At 39.0% G+C, this 23,996-nt stretch overlaps 1 pseudogene; it reads left to right on the top strand.

The window, feature by feature from the left end:
- The window catches only part of LOC111157004, a 67,024-nt pseudogene extending 46,145 nt beyond the window's left edge, over window positions 1-20,879 (top strand).
- Window positions 20,880-23,996: the final 3,117 nt, after the last annotated feature.

Raw genomic sequence — 23,996 nt, 5'->3', positions numbered from 1 at the left:
TCGGGCTCTCTGCTCAGCGGGGAGCCTGCTTCTCCCCTTCTCTGCCTGCCTCTCTGCCTACTTGTGATCTCTCTTTCTGTGTAAAATAAATAAATAAAATCTTTTTAAAAAATCATGTTAAAGATATTAGCGGGTCCATAGAACTCTCTCAATGAGTGCTTACTTAAAAAAAAACAGTGGCACCGTATGAAGGTGAATGAGACTTTCTGATGTTTAAAGAAGATTCTCAGGTCAAAAAATGGGGGAAGCACAGAAGTTCTCATTTTATGAATCAGCACACAGGGGGAATGCCTGTACTTCAAAGTTCTCCATCACCAGAAAGCTGAAAAGTAGAAAGAAAATAGAAAGCCTGTGTGTGTGTGTGTGTGTGTGTGTGTGTGTATACATGTATACAGACAAATGCACAAAAATATATACCAATGTCAAGCACAGGTGCATAATATGTTCACACCTATGTGCTTGTACGTATCGTTATTTATGTCTCTACCACATGTATGTGCACATTTATACACACGCGTGTATGCAACGGTTAGGCACACGCTTCTAAGCGTGACACCCACCAGGAATAAAAAGAAGGGGCAAACACCTGGGTTTTCTGCTGGAATGGATCTTAGAGCAGGAGCTTGGAAAGCTCGTGTCGCTTGGGAGATCCGAGGCCCCCCCTCAGAGCAAACGAGGGAGTGAGAAGTTCCAATGTTTAAAAGTGTCATCTAAGTACTAACAGGGGTTCCCATGGGGGGGGGTGGTGAGGATATCCAGCCGTGTTTATTGGCTTCTTTGATCTTCCGTTCTCATCCTCCAATCAGCATGCATCATTTAGGTAATCAGAAAAATCAATACTTCTAGTTTGATTTTGAAAAATAATAAAGGCTCCTTGGCACGTGGCTGTGTCATTGTGCTGCTATGAAGCTGGGGCGTTTCGGGGCTGCGTGAGTGGCTGGATCTCCAAGACTAAACAAGACAGAAGGAAACTCACACAGGCCAGGGCCTCTGCCTTAGGCTTCAGGATCTCACAGATTTTTAAAGAAGATTAGATACAAACATTATAACTTGGTTAGGATGAAATCTTCAAAAAGTTACTTTTCAAAAATATTTATTTATTTACTTGTTTGTTTGAGAGAGAGCGTGCACACGCCCAAGTGGGAGTGGTGGAGGGAAGGGGAGAGCATGTCAAGCCCACTCCGGGCTCAGCCACTCAGAGCAGAGTCAGATGTGGGGCTCCATCCCGGGACCCTTACATCGCAACCTGAGCTGAAACCAAGAATTTGGTGCCCAACAGACTGTGCCACCCAGGCGCCCCAGAAGTGATTTTTTTTTTTTTAATGTGCTTTCTGATATCTTTGAAATCTTTTGAACACTTTCCTTAAAATAGTTTTTCTTTTTCACTGACAAATGGAGGTAAACGAGCTTTAGCACCATACACTGCCAACCATAACATAAACTTTTTTTTTTGGTTGTGAATTTCAGCATTTTCTCTCGTTTCATAAGGTGCCACTGAGAAGTACATCAGGGCACCAAAAGGCACGGGGATCTAGAGGAGCATGGTGGGAGTCGAGTTCTGGATTCATCAGTATGGCCATGTTCCTTGTCTTTGAACCTCAGGGCCCTCAGATGTGATCATAGTTCTGTCCGAGCACCATGAGGATCAAGGAGCACTGTATATGATGTCCCTGGGGACAGAAGGAAATCTCTGCACTTCTTAGGATGTTGTCAGCTGCAAATACCACATGCCAACCCAAACTGGCTTAAACAAATAAAGCAATTTGTTGACCATCCTGCCTGGAAATGGAGGTGAAAGGACCTCATTGAGACTCCACTTCTGTCTCTCCAGCTCCTGACAAGTAGGATTTCGTCATGGTGACCCATGGTGTTTCCAGCCTCACTTACCCCCAACTTAGTGTGAGTCCCCTTTTCTGAAAGCGCCACGAACCAAGTTCTGGGCTGGGGCCCACCCTGTGGTTTGGGGTGTGGTTCTGGGAATGTGGGGAGGTGGTACTCTCATTGGTCAGCCCATCCAGTCTGCCAGGTGTGGGTTTACAGGAACCAGGAGTGGGGACGCCCCTGAGGACAATCAACATGTATTACCAGAGGCGAAAAAGAGATGCTAAGCAGATCGGAACATTAAAACACATCTCGATCTGTACAAGTATTGTTTTATCATTTTAAACACCAGATTCCAGGAAGGTGATGGAAGTTAGAAAACCACTATTATTGAAAATTTGTGTAATGTGGTTTAGTACTCCTTGCAGTGAGATGCCCAGGGCTAAAGACTGCATGTCTTATCTTTGAGAACTGAGTAACCAAGAGCGATGGCCCACCTCCATGTCCTGAGGATGGAGACCAGCAGATGGAGGCTTGCATGTCCAAAGCTTTTTTGGGCATGAGCTCAGGCTCAACACCAGTAGGGAGTGACAGGAACAGGATTAGTTTCAAGCAGGGGTCAGCAAACTTTTGCTATAAAGGGTCAGATAGTAATTGCTTTTGGCTTTGTGGGCCATATGGTCTCTGAGTGTTGTAGGGTAAAAGCAGCCACAGAAAATACATAAACAGATGAGCTTGGCTGGATTTCACTTACGAACACTGAAATTTTCATTTCATATGATTTTTACATATCACAGAATATCTTCTCCTCTTGATTTTTTTTCAATTATCTAAAAATGTAAAAACCATTTCTTAGCTGATGGGTCATACAAAAACAGGCAGCAAAGCCAGATCTGGCCAATGAGCTGTCTTTGTTGACCCTGGTTTAGAGGAAGAGTTGTGGTAAGATGTGGTCACAGCAGGGTCTCTGCCTGTCCCCTGTGGGGTCCCGGAGCTGGGATGGCCCTGCAGAGTTTCCTTGAATGAGGAGGAGGATACCCTGCAGGGCGACATTGGCTGCTACATATTCCTGGGAAGGGAAATGGTTTGGCTGAGGTGGCTGTCTTCAGCACAGAGAGGGACTTACAGCTGAGAGCTGTCATCTGTAATGTTCTCAGCTGTGGGGTAATGAACACCTCCAGCCTAGAGGGGCACAGACCATGTATTCCAGTGACCAGACTAGACCCGCTGTAACAGATTCCATGGTGATCCACACTTTGATTAAAAGGAAATCCCACTGCTATTGCCAGCATGCCATCCCTGGAAGTTACAGTCAAATGAAGCCCAATTCTCTATAGCACACTAAAAAATGAAGACTGTTCCTTGGGCCTGCCATCCTTTCAAGTCTCAACTTTAACTCGGGTCAGGTGGTGTCAGGGTTGGCACATATTCTGAGGACATTTCAAGTCTAGTCCTTGAAACAAGTCTATTGGGAAATCAAAGCCTGCAAGCTTAATTTCTTCTACATGCTATCCTATTTCTCCCACCAAATCCTCATTTCTTGACCCCTTTAAAGACAGCTTGGCCCAGCTCTATGTTTCCTGGCCACCATCAGTTATTGGAACAATGCTCAGTTTGGGAATTCAATGCTCTTCTCATCTTGCCTTAATGAAGGCTGGAGCTGTGGTTGGGGTGGGCAGAGGACCAGGTTCCCCCTCAGTCTTTTCTGGGCACAAGCTCCTCATTGTAGGCAGCAGAAGAGGGAGAGAGGAAGGAGGGTTTGTCCCTCGTTTGTGCTGGAGGACATGGCGGTGGCCCCAAGAGACCCCACTGACAAAGGGCTCACTCATATGCGGTGAGCATCCTGGTGATTGAGCATCTCAGTGGAGACATCACACCATGCCTGGGAATCCCCAAATCCCAGACTCTTCCACCATCTGCTGCTTCTTTCAAGGAGATCCAGCTTCTGTAACTCTTGAGACCTGGGGTAGTTCTGGCATTCTCTGTGTATGCGAGTCTATCCAAACATCTCTCCTCAATTTCTTTGAGGTTCTCAAAGCCTTAGTCATCCAGAGTCAGAACAGGAATTACACTAGCTAAGTGGTCTGACCAGGGGTGAATGTCCTGTCGCTTCATCTTTCAGGAACTCTCTTTCTGAGCAATTCTTATCCTTATTCCTCCCAAGCCTACAGGAGAGGAATTAGCAGCAAGTCAAGTGCCATTTCCAAGACAAGGTTGAGAACAGAAAATCATCTCTCCTCCCAGGCTCTGTGCTCCCCAGAAGCCCCTTTTCAAGGGCCCCTAGAGTGATGGTTGTGTTAGGTGGAAGCTATACTCGAGCAGTGGAAGCAGAGTCCTAAGCCCTCCAGGGTAATGATAGAGACAGGAGCTGGAGGCAAGGATGGTGATATAGTTACACATTGAAAGCCCAGGAACTCAATATCCTGACCTTGTGGCTTCTAAGACCTTGGGGTTGGCAGACCAAAGAGCTGCAGATGAGGACCATGAGCTCTCCTCCTCTACTTCTTCCCCAGAGGAACCCCTGGCTCATTATAATGCATTCACAGTGCAGTGATAGCCCCCTCCATGGAGAAAGGCTGCCAAGACAGTTCATACAAACTTTGTAGGGTCAAAAACACCCCTTCTCAAGCTGACAGGGGAGTTTCCCAAATGATTGGAACAAGGGTCCATTACAGGCCACACCACTGTTTGTCACAGCTCCTCCCAGCCCAGAGAGACACAACAAATATTCAATCCCCAAACCAACTAGGAGCCCGTTCCTACATTGGGACCCTGCCTACTCTCCCACTTTGAAAATGTACTTTGGCTTTAATAAACTGCTTTGGGCTTGCTACTTTCCCTTTTGCTGTCTTTATTCTGAGTAGGGCTCACCACATAAATCTTCTTGAGGAGACTCCAAGGACCAAGACCTCCATTCACACAATGCAGACTCTCTCAACCATGGTAGCTGGAGTTGATGGTAGGACTGCATCTCTCCTGCCAAGTGTCTGGAAGCCTTCTGGTGAGATGGCCAGCAGAACTCCTCGCAGCACTCTGATACAGAGTTTCAGGAACTTAGTACCATTTGCCAATAATTTGGGGCTTTAACTGCAAGTCCCACCAATAGGAAAGATCCCATTCAACATGCTCTGATACAATTTTGTTTTGTTTGGATTGGGTTGGGTTGGTTTTATTGTCTTGTGCTCTTTTGCCTTAGCAAGTAACCCACTGCCCTGGAAACTCATCTTTGCTTTTCTAATCCCTTCAAGGCAAGTGCTCAAGGTTGCATTTAATGGCTGTGTTCATTGCGCATGTCTTTGGAAAGAGCAAGGGCATATCTACATAGCTGATAGCCATCTTTCAAAGCTTCTTATTTCACACTTGATTTTAAACTTAGAATCAAGCTCTTGGACATAAGGAAACAGAGTATTCAGAGATAATTTTCTTAGAATTCTGCATGCTCTTCTACTCCCGAAATCAGCCATTGCAGAAATGCTTGCACACCCAATGAGACAGTCCCAGTTATTAACTATACACAAACATCTACTAGATGCATGCCCATGAACATGAATTTGCACGTACATGACTTCTATCAGGGTTCCCACTGTTAGGTTGGGCCGGAGGTGGGAGAGAGCTTTCAGTGGGTTACCGACACCTGTGAGGCAGGAGTTGGATAGAAGCAGAACTCAGCCAGACTGCTCCAGGGGCAACCTGGCTGAGTTCTTTTCCAAGAAGAGATCTGTAGACTCAGACACACAGATTGAAACTGCACTTAGAATTCAGACCATCTTTAGAAGGGTTTTGATACAAAGAGGACCTGCCACATAGGAAGAGAAAGCTTGTGATCTTCCCTTGCCTGGATGTGTGAACAAGCAGAAACCAAAGCAGATGGCATTCTTCTTCACCTCACCATGGAAAAAAAGGGGGAAGTCAGCCCTTTTCGTCCCTCAACTTTTCAATGACATTCCGCTTTGTAAAAGAGAAATCACTTTTATGTTGGATTTTTTTTTTGAAAAAATAATTACAAATAGGTGAAGCACAGATAGTTTTTCAAGGCAGCCAAACAACACTGTACGATTCCACAATGGTGGGAACATGCCTTTATGCATCTGTCCCATCCCATACCATGTATAATACCAAAAGTGAACCCTAACATTGAGTACAGACTCTGGGTGATAATGACGTGACCATGTAGGTCCATCTGTTGTAGCAAATGCACGCTGTGGTTGGGGATGTTGATAATGGGAAAGGCTATGCCTGTGTGGGACAGGGGGTCCATGGGAGATCTCTGTACCTTCCATTCAATTTTTCTGTGAACCTAAAAGTGCTCTAAGAAAACTAAAGTCTATTAAAAACTATTACTTGGACTTTGGTCTTTTTAACGTTGGAAAAAGCAAAGCCGCATTGGATTCCATTCAACCTACACTTAGAGCGAAAAGTCCTGATTAAGAGTGGCTTTTGCCAGTGCGACCTGGGCTCTCTCCAGAGGCTGTTCTGCTTTCCCCTGTGATGCCTGATGCCTGTAATTCTAATCTAGCCCAGAGATCTAAGAGGATGCTGACCCCAGCCAAGCAAGACAAGTAGGGGGCATGTGAATAAGTCCTACCCTTGGCTTTCTCCTGGAATAAGTCTTTTCCTCCGGCCACCATATGGACTTCATTCACCCCCTGAAGAGGAGGGCTGCTGCTCCTGTCCTGAAATTGCTGAGAATTTTATGCCTAATAAAGGCTTCATTAACACACAAGTGTAATCGCTCCTCGGGTTTAATGGCTGGGAGGTCTAGAGGCTTGGTATATTTTATATTAAAATGTGCATTTTCTTCCATCTGTGCTTTTCTAGAAACAGGGGAAAATAATGAAAATGTTTCGTTTTCTGATGACGAGTCTTCTAGCACCTCCTTGTAAATGAGGTACAATATTGAAGGCATCTTACGCAGAGATGGGAGTATTTTTCATGAACAATATTCAAATAGTTAAGTGTCAGGTTTTGTTAGTATGGGCCCCCTCTTCTTCCCCAAATATTCCTTGATGTTGACAGTGGATTCTGGAGAGGTGAGTTGTCCCAAGACACAATTTATACATTGCCAGCTGCACCTTAACAAGATCTTCAGATGACCTTAAGAGATTTAAAAGATATCGAGATGGCCCCAGCGGTGACTTCATTCTTGGTCCCACAGATCACCCCCATTACCGTGGCTAAAGCCTACACGTTGGTTTCCTTGAATGGTTGCCTCTTAGGTTCAGAAAGAGGATTCTTTCCCATCCGCGTCCTCTCCCACCTCCTCATTAACCCTTCAACTTGGAAATAAAAGAAAAATTGGCAATCTCTGAAAACACTCTGTTTGGGCTTTTGTGTGGTACTTACAGGATGTCTAAATTAGCTCAGAGGATTCTTGGCTGGCAATCCTTCTTACAGCTCTTGTTAACTCATCAGTGGGCCAAAACTGCCTAAACCAAGGTTTCCACTCAATCATTAGCCAGGGGTTTCATTTGCTGGTTTCTTCCATCAGCTAATTATAGCCTTCAAAAGAATGATATCACTGCCTGGCTAGAAGAAAAGTTAAGCTAATCAAAACCATTTTCATCGATGAATGACAAGAGAGAAAACGAATTTAAGATAAAGAAATCAGGCTGCCAGCCATGAAAGCCAGTGAGTCTGTAGCCCAGAACTCTAAAATTATTCTGTAACACTGTGCTTTCTTGGCTAAGTTGGGAAAATATGAAGTTAGGGATATCAATAACCTAGAAGGTCCACGAGTGATCTTCCCAAACTTCTCAGCTTACAAATGAACAAGTGAAGTCTGGAGATCGAAATCACTTGCCCCAAATCTCAGAACAGAATTGAAACTACAACTTTGCTCTAAGATACTCCAACACTGTTAGTAAAAATTTCCATGTCCCAATAAAATGAAACAAAGTGTGGAGAAAGAATAATCTTACACTTATTTGAATGTATTCACAACAATTTTTAAAGCATAATAGTCCTTGATGGGCAGAAGTTGGCAGAGGCGGGTCAGATTATGGTAAATTGCAAAGAGCCAAACCAGAATTTCTGTGTCTTCACGTACTTTATGGGTTCTGTGGCACCCATCATCTGTGCAAACAGACGGTGTGCTTGGACCATGCAGAATTTACACTCACTGTCACTCACTAGCCATTGATACTTCAAGGTGGTGGCTGCTTGGGCTACCAGGACTTTAAGACTCCCATGAGCCAGAACTCTCTGCCAAGCCTCAAGGGAAGTGTAGCATGATCCAAAAATATACCTTTGTCTTCTAAACCTTGAGTTCGGGGGATTATTTGATACATGCTAAAAATGTTCCAATCTTTTCTTTGTATTTTTGCTCTTTGTACATGATTAATAAATCATTCCAATATCATTAAAACATTCTCCTACATTTTATTTTTTAAAGTTTTATTGTTTTACTCAATTTAGATTTGCTTTTATTTTTATTTCCATAGAAAGCCCAGTATTTTATGAGTTAATTGATTTTTTTTTCCTTTACTTTTTATAACAGCATTTCCTGCATCTACTTCTCAAACAAGCATACGTGGGGTGTTTCTGGGCTCTTTACTTTCATCCATTGGCCCATTGGTCTATCAACTGATACAACACTGTCTTAATACCATTTCTTTATAATAAGTTTTCATAGCTAGTAAGATGTGTCCCTCTTTATTTTGACTATTCTTCAAAACTGTCCTAAAAAAATATTTGACCGTGTAATAGTTACATGAATTTCAACATCAACTTGTAAAGTGAAAAGTCTTGTTGAGAACATTATCTTGAATTAAATTAAATATATATATTTATTTGGGAAGAATTTCCATTGAGTCTTTCTTTCCCTGAAAATAAAACATGACAAAGCTCTCCACTTACTTAAGTTTCCTTTTTTATTTTTTTCTTTAAAATTTTCTTTCATTCCTAGTTACCTTATTGTTTTCATTGCCATGTTAATTCTTTTTATTTGCATTTGTAATTATTTGTCGCTGAAATATAAGCATACAGTTGTTTCTGCATGTAGATCTTGTGTCTAGACCATTGATGAAATGCCTTATTACTTCAAATAATTTGTGAGAAAAGGTAACTTTGTTTCTTTCCTCTTTTATTTTATTTATTTATTTTGTTTGTTTTTTGGTTTTTTTTTAAAGATCTTATTTATTTATTTATTTATTTATTTGACAGACAGAGATCACAAGTAGGCAGAGCAGCAGGCAGAGAGAGAGGAAGGGAAGCAGGCTCCCCGCTGAGCATGGAGCCTGATGCGGAGCTCGATCCCAGGACCCCAGAATCATGATCTGAGCCAAAGGCAGAGGCTTTAACCCACTGAGCAACCCAGGCACCCCTCCTCTTTTATTTTAATTGGTCCTTGCATACTGCCTGAGACACCAGTTCAGTGAAGAAGCAGCAGAGATAAATGGGTACACTTGAACTTTTCCTGACATTTAAGGAATTGTTTCTAAGGTGGCATATTTATGTGTACTTGTAGGTGTTCGTTTTTTGAAAGTTTCTGTCAAGTTAAGGAAATTCCCTTCCCATCACAGTTGTTAGAAAAAGAAGGGAAATCTTCTTTAAACATTCAATTTACCAAATTTGGTTTGCCCCAGGCCATTTTGGATCTCATGGATAATTAGTTACTAAAACACTTCAATGAATAAGTTCTGCATTTACTTCTTCTACGTGTCCCATAAGCATCAACCACTCTTAAACAATTCTTATATTAATGCCTTGCTTATGATTTTTCACTTCTTGACGATCAGGATTACAGTTCAAGTTTAGGCCCAGGGATTCAACTTCTCATAGGAATTTGATTTTCCTTGTCAGATTCATGGCATGAATGAGCTTCCTTGTCATCTCACAATCCTATAAGTAGGGTTGTTCATTCTCCTTTCTCCAAAACTGTAGATCTTCTAAAGTCTTAGTTTCAGGCAAGGACCTCCCATCCAACTCCCTTATATGTGGGAACAAGGAACAGAAACTCTGTATGGGCATTAAACCCAAAGCCATAGTCTTACTAGGTCATTAGCTTCCCAGGACTGCTGTGTCGCTCATGTCTTCAGTGCCCTGGTGGTCAGTCAGCCTTTCTCTGCTTTAGACACACTTAAAGTGGTTCTCAAACTTTTTGTTTCAGGAAGATTTTTTGACAAAAAATTGACAACTCCAAAGAATTTTATTTAGGTGGATTATATTCCTAATCATTATTGTATTTAGGTAAATTTAAATAAATTTATTTTACTGGACTTTAAAATAAAAAATTAAAGGCTCATTTAATAACTCATTTAAAAATACCAATAATCATTCCACTAAATGTTAAGATAAATAATGTGTTTTTGTTAAAAAAAATGTTTTCCAAAAGAAACATATTTGTGGAAAAGAGTGGCATTGCTTTACATTTTTGCAACCCTCCTTAATGTCTGGCTTCATGGAAAACAGCAGGATTCTCATTTCTGTTTCTGTATTCAGTCCATTGTGATGTGTTATTTTGGTTGGGGTATATGAAGAAAATTCAGCCTACACAGTTGGAATAGGGAGCAATATTCTAGTAGCCTTTGCAGGTAATTGTAGATACTCTTTGATACTTTGATACTTTCCCTAAATTCAAGTGTTGCTTTCTTAAAGATTGGTTGCAGTGTGGAATCTGGAACCATGACGATGAACTTGGTTCCTATCATCTGTAACAGTAAAGTGTATTTGGTCAATTTGCTTGTGTCCTGTATGCATGATTTTATTTAAAATATTGCCTCACTGAGTTTTGCAGATTTTCTAAATGTTGATAGATTTTATTCTATAATACAAACAAAACAAAATAGAACAAAAAACACAAGATCATTAAACTCACCAGCAATCTCAGAAATAATATTATGAGCAAAGTTTTAACCTCACAGGTGCTTAAAATAAGTCCTTAGTAGTCCCTGGGCCACTTTGAGATCCATTGCCCTAAATTATATACTTATTCTTTATTCATCATCCCTGAGATTTTAGCTCTCCTGCATCTGCCCTTTTTTTCTGAACCAGAAGCCAGAAACCTTTCTGTCACCAAAGAAACATGCCACAGTGAAGAATTACAAAAAGCTATTGATAATTTCAACAATGTCTTCAAGCATGCATAAATTTACCGCTACTCACTGTGGGTCAGGCTGTGTTCCAGATAACAGTCCAAGGATGAGAAAATGATTAAATTCATGAAGAGAGGAGTTTTATTAGCTTCTGTTTGAGATTCAACTTTTTTTCTCTCCAAACAGTCCAATAATTATTGTTTAACAAATAACTCGCACTTGAGTTTTAACAAATACAAGTTGCTGAGGGATATGTTGGGAACTCTTTGTACTATCTTTGCAAGTCGTCTGCAAATCTAAAATTATCCAAAATAGAAGTTTGATTTTAAATTAATTAGTAAGTGTGCTTCCATTATGTTTTCTTGAGTTAGAAGTATTGGATGATGAATTGGTTTAAGGTGGTAGCTTTCTGTACAAAGAAATTAACTTTAGAAACTTGACTTTCAAACAGAAAAATAATTTGATCACAAAGGAAGAGATAAGTTTGGAAGTAGTGTAAAAAATGAATCCAGAAACACTCTAAATTAGTAAATACTATAATAATAATATAAAATAAATATTATATTACTTATATTCTATTTTATTAGCATGTGTCCTAATGCACTGCTCTCTTTCTCTCTGTGTCAGTATCTAAGCTAAATGTGCTTTCACGATCACCCTGTGCAATAGGCACTATGATTCTCTACCCTTTACACAGTGACTCAGAAGTTTGGGTAACTTATTTGTCAGTGACAGAGCCAGAGCAAGAGACGACAGTCTCTCCAGATCCAGAACCTCTGCTTTTAGCTACTTGGCTCTAGTGCTCTTACTGATGTCATTTCCAGAAATCGAAAAATTCAGTCATTGAAGCCCTTTCAGTGAACAAAGAAATGCTTTCATTGTTATTGGACTTAGTCCTTAATTTTCCTGCTAACTTTATCCTTGAGCCAATTTTAAGGATGTGACTGTGGATGGTCTGGTTGCATGTTTAGAATATGATTTAAAGCTAAGGTGTCTTATATGTACATTAGGTAAGAAGTCAAGGTATCCAGAAGGAGGAACCCAGAAATCAAAAGCCATTCTCAAAGAGAAAAAGAAGATTTAAGATATTTCCCTTACCAGAAGGAAATTTAGCAAATGAATTCGTTACAATTAATGTTTTCTTTTGCTTACATGATGCCTTATAATTTTGCTTACACAATGACTTATAAATTTTGGAAGTATTTTAGAGATTTTCAGAACATTCAAAAGTAGAGAGAACAGACACATGAGCCATAATCAATTAGATTAAACAATTACTCATATTTTAACAGTCTTATCTTTTAGCTGCACACTTTTTTGGAAGAATATCTAGAGTATGTTAAAGCAAATCTCATATTTCATATCATTTTGATGTTATGTTATCTTAAATGTTTTATGTCCTCTTAAGATTTTTTAAAAAGACAACCATGTACAATGACTCACTTCACAAAATGAGCAATTTTTCCTCTAATCATCTAATGCTCAGTTTGGGTTTACATTCCCCTGATTGTCTTAAAAAATAACATCATATGATTAGTTTATTTAAATCTGGACCCAAGTAAATTCCATGTACTGCATTTGACTGATGAGTCCCTAAGGCTTCTTTTTATCTCTAACAGTCTGTCCTTCTCCCCCATTTTTTTTTTCAATGTCACATGCTTGTTAAGTAATCAGGTCATTTCTCTTGTTGCCATTCCTACATTCTAGATTTGGTTGGTTGCTTCTGTGTGGTGTCGCTTAACATGTTCTTCTACTCCCCGTATCCCCTTTAAGCTGAGAAGCGGATGAAGAGATTCGATTGGTTGCTGGTTCAATTTTTTTGGCAAAGAATACATCATAGGCATCCCACTTTGAGTGATATTCGATGACAGGCTGAGTCTGTGGGTTTCCGTAGTCAGCCTGGTCCAGCCATGACAGAGTTCCCTACCCACCTTCGCCTAAGGGTTTTAGCATGGAGTTTTGATGGTCACCTAAGGCCCGTTTCTCATGCAAAATGATTATCTTATCAACCAATCTTTCTGCTTTTACTGGCTGGAATTCTACTACAAACATACTCTGAATTATAAAGTGTGCCCCCAAGAGAGGATGAATGGTTGATCCTTTATTTACCAGTAATTCAGAATAATGAGTGGTGCCCTAGAAACTTCCAAAGTGACTAATTTTGTTCACATCATTTGAAATCACACAGTTTTACATACTTTACATGTTTCAAGCCATTAACGACATCTATAAACAACATAGATTTAGATTTTATCTTATTTCTCTATAAATCCTTCTAAGAGCTTTTGCCTTTTAATGAGGAGTCTAGTTCATGTAATGTTGAATGACCTATTTGATAAGTGTGATGTTTTTTTGTTGTCGTTTTCTTAGAATTTTGGTTTCCTTTTTCAGTATTTTCCTACATGGACCATGTTTTGTTTGCATTTATGTATTCAGTGTTTTGGAGTGTATATTTAATAAACAACTATTGGGGCATCTTCCAGGCCATGCCCCTTGGCCTGAGAATGCTCCTACATCCAGACGGCTGACCCCCTGGCCACCATATTTGTACGGTATGACTCTACAGCACTAGCCCTAGTTGAGGGAACTAAGGGTAGAAATCAGACTCTAACTGGGCTGGTCAAAGTCTCTCTTCCAGGGATTTGGAATTGGGAACTTATTTGTGCTATCTGTTTGGGGTTTCCTCCAGAGGTAAGAAAACCTCTATGCCACAGATTTGCACCATTCATAGTGGCAACTGGAAAGAAGGAAAGATGAAACAGAGGTTCAAATATATTTAAAAAGTGTCCTAGAAGGTAGAGAGAGGAGGCAAGGCACAAAGGGAGGGCAGGGGAGTGGGGAAAGGGAGAGGCCCGCCTGAGCACCTGGGTCACCTGTGACTCTTTAGCACCTGAATCTAATCCTTCATGGCCCTGCTGCCCTTCCTACCTGAGATCCCATCCATGGAGTAATGTCTCAGCTATAGTTAAGTGACACCAGCTTGGGGTTGGCTTCTGGCCACACTGCCTGTTGAAAGTGGCTCTTTTCTCTCAGAGGTGACACATGGCAGCTTCCAAGAATACTCCTCACTAGCATGGCCCTGGCCTGCTGCACTTGCCCTTGGGCTCTGGGCTCTCCACTGCCCACACCCACTCAGACGTTCTCTTTTGAAGTCCCATCACTCTCTTGAGATGAAGTCAGTCCTTTGCAAAGGTGTCTGGCTGGCTCTTTCCCTCACACACCCCTGGCCTGCATTTGGTTACAGGAAAATTGTGCTTTTGGTAGATGGGGTTTAGCTGTTTCCCAGCCACTACCTTCTCCTGTCCTGCACAGCTGGACGCAACCTGCATTTTCTCCAGGGGATTTCTTGTAGCTTCTCTCACTAGGCTTGAGATGAGGGGAAGCCCCTCTCTTCGTAGAAGGGGCAGAAATCACAGCACCCCTAAGAACTCTCTGTATGGAAATCCACTCTGAAATTTCCAACCTCAAACTTTTTTTTTCTTTTTTAAAGATTTGGTTTATTTGTTGGGGGAGGCAGGCAGAGGGAGAAACATAAGCCTTAGACTTAAAACGTCAGAAGGGTATTGAGCTAAGAGTCGCAAAATTAGTTATTGACAACCTCTCTTCCCAGGTTACACTTAGGTGATCAGCCCTTTACTTTGGAATGTGGGGGTAAGGAGGAAATGCCTGCCTGGGGGATTAAATGAGCAAATAGTTACTTCTACAAGTTCAATATACACATATGCATAGTGTTCTCTAAGTCTCTTCTGCTCACTCAGAACTCAGGGTCATTATTTATCCAAAATATACTAAATGAATAGCTTTAGTTGGAAGTCTCCCAAAACTTGTAATAATCTGAGTGTGTGTGTGTGTGTGTGTGTGTGTGTGTGTGTGTGTGTGTGTGTGTTTTAAAGATTTTATTTATTTATTTGACAGAGATCACAAGAAGGCGGAGAGGCAGGCAGAGAGAGAAGGGGAAGCAGGCTCCCCACTGAGCCGAGAGCCCAATGTGGGGGGCTCGATCCCAAGACCCTGAGACCATGACCTGAGTCGAAGGCAGAGGCTTAACCCACTGAGCCACCTAGGTGCCCCTAATAATCTGAATGTTTAAAAGATTGATTCATTCTTTGATTTTTTTTTTCTTTCACTGACCTAATATTACTTTAAGGTTAAAACTAATAATATTTAATACCAACACCTTCTATTTGCTTATTCTTCAGCATTTACACAGGATTTCAGGTAAATAATTTCATTTTATCTTTATAGCAATCTTTTAGGGTTAACTTCATTACAGAGCATAAGAGACCTCGATCCATTACACAGACCCGGGTGCTCCTTATTTCATGCTGCTACTACAGCTTAAATAAATACACAAATGCATAACAACAACAACAACAACATTGACATGGAGACCCTTGTCTGAAAAAGATATTTTAATTACTAGTCATGTTTGTATCTCAGCCCAAGTGTTGTGGCTGATGGCAGTCAGCAGGGAGGCTGGGAGTTGAATGGATTCAATGACCCTCTTTGTGACAATGCCTCAGGTTTTCTGTGAGGTGGGTGGGGTGAGCATTTAGGAATTTTCTTTCTTGAGACCCCACAACAAAAGCATCTCTATGTTGTAAAGATATCTGATCCCCAATGCTCTCTAGGCCTGTGAAGTTATGAAAACCAGACTGGGCTCAAAGCCATGTAAATAAAATACAAAATATCAACACCTTGATTTCCTTGCATTTCACACCTGTCTGTGCTTCCCCGCCCCGCCCGGCCCCTCCCACTCCCCCCCAGCCCCCCTCCCCCTCAACTAACACCCTTTTTTGAGCAGCAGATTCCCAGCCAGGTCCAGCACAGGCTCCAGAGAAATGAACATGCTTGCAACACCCAATGAGCGTCTGCTTCCACTCATCAGTTCCTGCTGGAGGTTCCCACCCACACCCTGTTTTGAGTTAAGATTAATCAGTGTATTTGAAATTGAAATCATCTCTTCCCCCTTTGTTTTCTCCCTTGCTCTAAATTCCCACCCTAGCCTCAAGGCATGATAAATGGATAAACAATTTATTATGGAATAGAGTTCTGACCCCTTTTTCTCTACTCTTTCCATTTGGAACTTTCCAGTTTGGGGTGAGAATTATCTGCCCATTCCCACCCCCCATCCAGCTCCTCCCAGTAAGCTAATAAAGCCCTAACTTATTCTTTTATTGGTTGTATAACATTCTATTTTACTGGTATTCCAAAGTTTATTCAACCCTTCCCTTCATAATTCATACTACTTCCAAGATTTCTATCCTTATAAACAAAGCTGTAATCAGCATTTTTGTCTTCTATTGTTTTCCATACTTATGTTTACATTTCTATGGGATAGAGTCCCAGCAGTTAAATGCTGGGTCAAGAGTATGTCTATTTTCAATTTTAAGAGATGTTGATAAGGTTTTTTTTAAATGTGCTGAAACAGTGTACATTTCCAACTGCAGTGGATGAAATGAGTAGGTGTTATGACTCATTGAATTTTATCAGTCTGATGGCAAGGAATGATATCTGGTTGTTACCTAAATTTGTCATTTCTGACTCTGAGGGGGGTGGAGAATATTTTCGTGTGGTTATTGGATGTATTGTTTGAGTTTTACTCTTCTGTGAAGTTTTTCATTCACAATCTTTATCCATTTTTAATTTGATTTTTTTTCTATTCATTATCAATGTAAAAAGCTACTTTGGTAATATGGAGATTAACCTTTAATTTGTCAACCACATTGCAAACATTAACTCTATTTAACACTAATTTATAAACTGTGAGTGTATCCTTTGTATTAGATTTTAGAATATTTTTTATTGAAACATGTTTTCTCTTTGATAGTATGTTTTTTAAGATTTACTTATTTAGTCAACTGGGATTTATTTTTTGTATAATGTGTGAGGTGAAGTTTCTTTTTTTCTAAAGCATTAAGTAACTTCTTAATAACATTTACTGAATTGTTTTTATCTGTCCCCACTAATTTGTAAGAGCACTTTATTTATATACAAAATCTTTAAGTATTTTAAGGCCCATTAAGGCCATTATAATCTGGTGAGCCGGCCATTTTTTTTTCAATTTTTGATTATTTCAAATTTGGTAAGGTAAGTTCTTCCTCTCCCATTTCATCTTCAAAAAAAAAAAGAAAGAAAGAAAAAAAAGATATAGGAAATTCTATTGTGCTAATTCACATGAATTTTGGAATAACATTTCAAATTTCACAATTTTAAATAGAATGGTATCACTCAGATCATAAATACTAATTTACAGACCATCAATATCTTTAGTCTTTAGGAACAAGGTTAATTTATTAGACAAGTCTGTATTCAGGCCTCATGTTCTTATTTAGTTTTCTTTCTATCTTTTCTTAGAGCTATTTTTACAAATTTTATGTTATTTATTGTTTAGTGACTCAAATCCCATCACTTTTAAAAGTTTGCTTTATTATACTTTAAATTTTGGAGAAATTTTAAAGGGAAGTTTAAAAATGATTCTATGCTATGATGTTTGGAAGAAAATATGACTCAAGAGTTTGGAACAATGTCAAAAATTAAATCCTTTGAAACATAATAAATGATTTCAATGAAGCATCTGTTAGAACAGGGCAACTGACAAGCAGCTTCCAGTGTATTCTCCCTTGATGTCTCTTGAAAATACCCAAGAAGACATAAGAAAGGTTAAAAACAATATGAAATTGAAAACTGAGATGGGCAGTTGATCTTATATTAGATTCTGAGAGAAAATGACACTAATTATGTGTCAGATGACACAGGATTGGAAACAGAAAAAAGAAAAAGACAAGGCTTATCTTACAGAATATCTTGGTTTTGCTTGATGAAACCAAACCCATCTAAGCAAAGAAAGGAGATAATTTGCATATCTCTCTCCAAGTATCCCAGTAAGCAAAGGTTTAGGGCTTACACCAAAAAGGAAATTGTACCACCATTCTTTTACCTCCAAGATGCTGGTTTGGGAGTTGACCAACAGTCTATCTCCTCTACTGCTTCTCTCCCCTTCTCTCTTACTTTCATTCACTTATTTGAAGACCTAGAGAAAGATTCAACCAAACTATAGACAACCATTCCTTGCTAACCCCCAGGAGTCACTTTGTGAAGCAAGCTGAATGCTGATTTAGTACTCTTCTAAATTATTAGGGCCGTCTCATCTCTCACAGTCATCTTTCTATATTCCAGCAGCGATTGTCCTTTATGTGTGGTTGGACAGTGGATGTAGAGGGGTGAATTCATGGCACAGTCACACGGTGGTCCAAGCAAAGTCCCTCTCTTGTTTTACCCATTTATTTATCTATCCACCCCGTCCATTCCCCTTTCTCATTCCTATTCCCTAGGTATTCTCTTTTTTAAATAGAAAGCCTTAAATTTTATGTAATACAATATATCAATTTTCCCTATTGTTTATGCTTTTGGGCTTGTGTCTAAGAAGGCCTATTTCAGACATCTGTCTTGAGTGGACTGCTACCGAAAACTAAAAGCTGCAAAAAATAAAACAACTATTCACAGGTGTTGGACAACAACCAACACAGGGCTATAATCCTTAAGAAATGTGAAGCTCATGAGGTGAGCTTCACACTCACTCAGCTTTCTCTCCCGGTATATTTTCCAAACCATGGCAAGGAAATTGGAGCCCAAGCAGTTCATACAATTTAACACTGATTATCATAAACTGTCAGCAAACAAAGAATAGAACTTTCTAATTTTGATACAGAATATATGTAAAAATTACAGATAATAATATAGACAATAGTGAAAATTGAATACTTTCTCCCTGATTTTAGGACTAGAACAAGGGTGTCCAATATTACCTCTCATTTCCACACTGTATTAGAAGTTCTCCTCAGTTCACTAAATAAGGAAAAACAAAATATATAAAGATTGCAGAATTGCACAACAGTCTTTATTCTTGGATAACATGATTGCTAGCTAACTCAAAAGAGCCTACAATAGACTATTATTATCAATAAGTAAATTTAACAGAATATCTGAATACATGGTTGTATAAAAATTGTTATGCCTATATGCTATTAACAACAGTAATAAACAATTAGAAAATAAAAGAAATGTCATTCATATAACAGCATTAAAAATATAAAATATCTAGAAACAAATTTACTGAAAGATATGGAAGACCTCTACACTGAACACTACAGAACAGTGCTAAAAAGGTAAAGAAAACACAAGCTAATGGTGAAATAGTTAACTGTCACTGTGTACAAAATTGCCACTTTTTTTTATACTTAAAACATTTATTATTTCATGGTTTCTGTGGATCAGAAATTCAGACACAGTTTAGCTAGGATCTCTGTCTCAGGGTCTCACCATGTTGCAGTCAAGGTGTTGATGGACAGCATTCTCATCTGGCGACTTGACTGGAGAAGAATTCGCTCCCAAACTCACTCAGTTTGTTAGAGGAATTCATGTCCTTGTGTCTGTAAAATTGTGAGCTTCTTTGTTGGTTGTCGGCTAGAAGTCAAGCTCAGCTTCTAGAGGCTGCCTGCAGATCCTTGCCATGTGGTCTTTTTTGCAGGCAGTTGACGGAATGGTAGTTTGCTTCTTCAAGTTCTGCAAGAGAGCAATAGTAAATCTGATAGCAAGATGGAATCTTTTATAACATAATGTACTCACAGCAGTGATAGCCCATCACCAGTGCCATATTCTATTGGTTGCAAGAAAATTCTAGATCTCAACACCCACTCAGAGCAAAGAGATTATACAAAAGAATATACCCCAGGATGTGGGATCATGGGGATCAAAATGGTGATATACCGTGTGCATGGATTACAGCATTTAATATTATTAATATAGCCAACTATGCTAAAATTGATCTCTACATTCAGACTATAACAATCAAAATCCCAGCAGAAAGTTCTTGTACACCGACAGATTTCTAAATTTTAAAATTCTAAAATTGTAGAAAAATACAGTTTCCAGCAGAGTCAAGTCAATCTTGAAGGAAAAAAAAAAGTTAGATTTTTTACTATCAGATTGCAGGATTTACCGTAAATCTACAGTAATTTAGATAAAATGGTATTGGTACAAATATAGACAAATATGCCAATTGAACAGAGGAGATGAGTCCAGAAAAAGACTGACACTTGATTTACAACAAAGACACTACCACAATTTACTGGGAAAAGGATGATATTCTCAAAAAATACTGCTGGAGCAACTGAACATGCACATAAAGAAGAAAATGATCCTGCTCTTTTCCATGGTGCCTAGGAGGTGATAGTTTGCTTTAGGATGAAGCTGACATCTCTTTCCCAGCTACTGGCAGCCAGACACTCATTGAAGTGGAAGATGACTGTGAACTTAGTACTTTTATCAGAAGTGTATGGCCGTGGAAGTTGTTGCTGATACTCTGGGTGAAGAATGGAAGGGTTATGTGATCTGAACCAGTGGTGGCAATGACAAACAAGTCTTCCCCATGAAGTGGGGTGTCTTGACCCCTGGTTGTGCCTGCCTGCTGTTGAGTAAGGAGCATTCCGGTTATAGACCAAGGAGGACTGGAGAAAGAAAGCACAAATCAGTTTGGGGTTGCATTGTGGATGTTAATCTCAGTGTTCTTAACTTGGTCTTTGTTAAAGAAAGGGGAGAAGGATAGTCCTGGATTCACTGATATTGCTGTGCCTCATTGCCTGGGGCCCAAAAGAGCTAGAAGAATCTGCAAACTTTACCATCTCTATAAAGAAGATGATGTCTATCACTACGTTGTGAGAAAGCCACTAAGAAAAGAAGGTAAGAAACCTAGAACCAAAGTGTCCAAGATTGAGCACTTGTTATTCCACATGTCTTCCTACATAAACATTGGCATATTGCTCTGAAGAAAGAGTGTACTAAGAAAAAAACAAGGAGGAGGCTGGAGAATATGCTAACCTTTCGGCCAAGGAAAAGAAGGAGGTAAAAAAAAAAAAAAAAAAAATGCCGGGAACAGATTGTCAAGACACAGAGGCAGTCCACTCTGAGACCTTATCTCTAAGCCTGAATCCAGTCAAAATGAGATTTTCTAAGAGTAACAAATAAATAAAATCAGACATTAAAAAAAAGACAATGATCCTTAATTCTCTACCTCACACCATACTAAAAACTTAATTTATGGTGTATCATAAACCCAGATCTTCTTGAAGAAAATGTAGAATATCTTTATGAATTTGGGGGTAGCATAGATATCATAAGCAGAATCCCACAAAAACTAAACATAAAAGAAAAAATAGTGATTTTGACTTTAGTTTAATGATGAACTATGTTTATCAAAAGATGTCATTAAGTGGGGTGCCTGGGTGGCTCAGTGGGTTAAAGCCTCTGCCTTCGGCTCAGGTCATGATCCCGGGATCCTGGGATCCAGCCCCACATCGGGCTCTCTGCTCAGCAAGGAACCTGCTTCCTCCTCCCTCTCTGCCTGCTTCTCTGCCTACTTGTGATCTCTGTCTGTCAAATAAATAAATAAAATCTTAAAAAAAAAAAAAGATGTCATTAAGAATGTGAATAAGCATGTGAAAAACTGATAGCTTCTCCTCTAAGATCAGGACCGAGATAAGGATGTTTACTTCCACTTTTACTCAACATAGTACTGAAAGTTCCAGTCACAGCAATCAGATAAGAAAAAGAAATAAAAGGCATCCAAATTGGTAAGGAAGAAATAGACTTTTCACTGTTTGCAGATGACAAGATACTATCTGTAGAAAATCCTAAAGACTCCACTGAAAAACTACAAGAAGTGATAAAAACATTCAATAAGGTTACAGGATACAAAGTCAATATACAGAAACTGACTTCATTTCTATACACTAGTAATGAAATTGCAGAAAGAGAAATTAAGAAAACAATATCATTTACAATTGCACCAAAAAGAATAAAATACCTAGGAATAAACTTAACCAAAGAAGCGAAAGACCTGTACTCTGAAAGTACAGGTACTGATGAAAGAAATTGAAGATGACACAAACAAGTGGAAAGATGTTTCATTGATCATGGATTGGGAAAACAAATATTGTTAAAATGTCCATACTACCCAAAGCAATCTACAGATTTAATGCAATCCCTGTCAAAATGCTAAGAGGATTTTTCACAGAACTAGAATAAACAATCCTAAAATTCGTACAGAAACACAAAGATCCTGAATGGCCAAAGCAATCTTTTTTTAAAATTTTATTTTATTTTTTCAGTGTTCCAAGATTCATTGTTTATGCACTATGCCCAGTGCTCCATGCAATATGTACCCTCCTTAATACCCACCACTAGGCTCACCTAACCCTCCACCCCCCAAAGTAGTCTTCAAAAAGAACAAAACCGGAGCTATTATGATGCTACATTTCAAGATACACTACAAGCTATAGTAATCAAAGCAGTATGGTGTTGGTACAAAAATAAGCACATAGATCAATGGAACAGAATAGAGAACCCAAAAATAAACCCACAAATATACAGTCATTAATATTTGACAAAGAAGGCAGACTGTGCAATGGGTAAATGCCAGTCTCTTCAACAAATGGTGTTGGGAAAACTGAACACCTACATACAAAAGAATGACATTTGATCACTTTCTTATACCATGCACAAAAATAAGTTCAAAATGGATCAGGGGACTAAATGTGAGACCTGAAACAATAAAAATCCTACAAGGGAGCACAAACAGTGATTTCTCTGACATGTCTCCTGAGGCAAGGGAAACAAAAGCAAAAATAAACTATTGGCACTACATCAAAATAAAAAGCTTCTGTGTAGCAAAGGAAACAATCACAAAACTGAAAGACAACCTACTGAATGGGAGAAGATATTTGCAAATGACACATCTGATAAAAGATTAGTATCCAGAATATATAAAGAACATATATACAACTCAATGCCAAAAAACCCCAAGCAACCCAATTAAAATGGGCAGAAAACATGAACGGATATACAGAGAGCTGGCAGACACATGAAAAGATGCTCACCATCCCCCATTATCAGAGAAGTAAATCAAACGCATAAAAAGATGTCACCACACAGCTGTCAGAATGGCTAAAATAAAAAACACAAGAAACAAGTGTTGGTGAGGGTGTGGAGAAGAAGGAGTCTTCATGTACTGTTTATGGGAATGCAAATTGGTGCAGCCACTTTGGAAAACATTATGGAGGTGACTCAAAAAATTAAAAATAGGATTACCATAGGATCTAGTAATTCCACTACTGAATATTTACTCAAAGAATATGAAAACACTAATTTGAAAAGATTTTTGTACCCCTATGTTTATTGCAGCATAATAATGGATAGCCAAATTATGGAAGCATCTCAAGCATCCATCAACTAATGAATGATAAGGAAGAAGTGTTTCATATATATACAATGGAATATTACTCAGTCACAAAAAAGAATGAAATCTTGCCCTTTGCAACAACATGGATGGAACTAGAGGGTATAATGTTAAATGGAGTAAGTCAAGTAGAGTTGAAGTGAAGGCAAATACTGTATGATTTCATTTGTATGTGGCATTTAAGAAACAAAACAAATGAGCAAAGAAAGAAAGAGACAAACAAAAAACCAGATGTTAAAATATAGAGAACAAAATATAGAGAACTCCCCAGAGGGAAGGTAGGTGAATGGGTGAAATAGGTAAAAGGGATTAAAAGTACACTTATTGTGATGAGCTGAGTAACGTACATCATTGTTGAATTACTGTATTGTATGCTTGGAACTAATATAACACTGTATGTTTAATTATATTAGAATTAAATTTTTTTAATTTTTAAAAAGAATGTGAATGACTAAGTCACGAACTAAGAGAAGAACTCATATTCAGATTATATAAGGAACTTCTATTATCAAAAAAGAAAAGATAAATATGTGTTTATTAAAAATGGAGAAAAGCCCGAGTGGGCAACACAAAACTGTGGATATTTAAATATCTAATAAGCATATTAAAAAGTGTTCAACCTCATTAGTCATTAGAGAAATGCAAATTAAAATTACAATTTATTACCAGTATCAGCCCACCAGAATATCTGAAATTAAAAAGAGTGAAAATAATAGTATCATTGAGGATATAGAGCACCTGCATGGCTGGGGAAAGTATAACTTTGTTCAAACACTTTAGCAAACTGTATGACACTATATAATACTACACACCTGCCTACTTTATGGCGTGCAATTCCACTCTTACAT

The sequence above is a fragment of the Enhydra lutris genome, unplaced genomic scaffold (genome assembly GCF_002288905.1).
Source record: "Enhydra lutris kenyoni isolate GAN:26980312 unplaced genomic scaffold, ASM228890v2 scaffoldscaffold51, whole genome shotgun sequence".
In the NCBI taxonomy this organism is placed as follows: Eukaryota; Metazoa; Chordata; class Mammalia; order Carnivora; family Mustelidae; genus Enhydra; species Enhydra lutris.
This window is presented reverse-complemented; position numbering and strand designations above follow the sequence as displayed.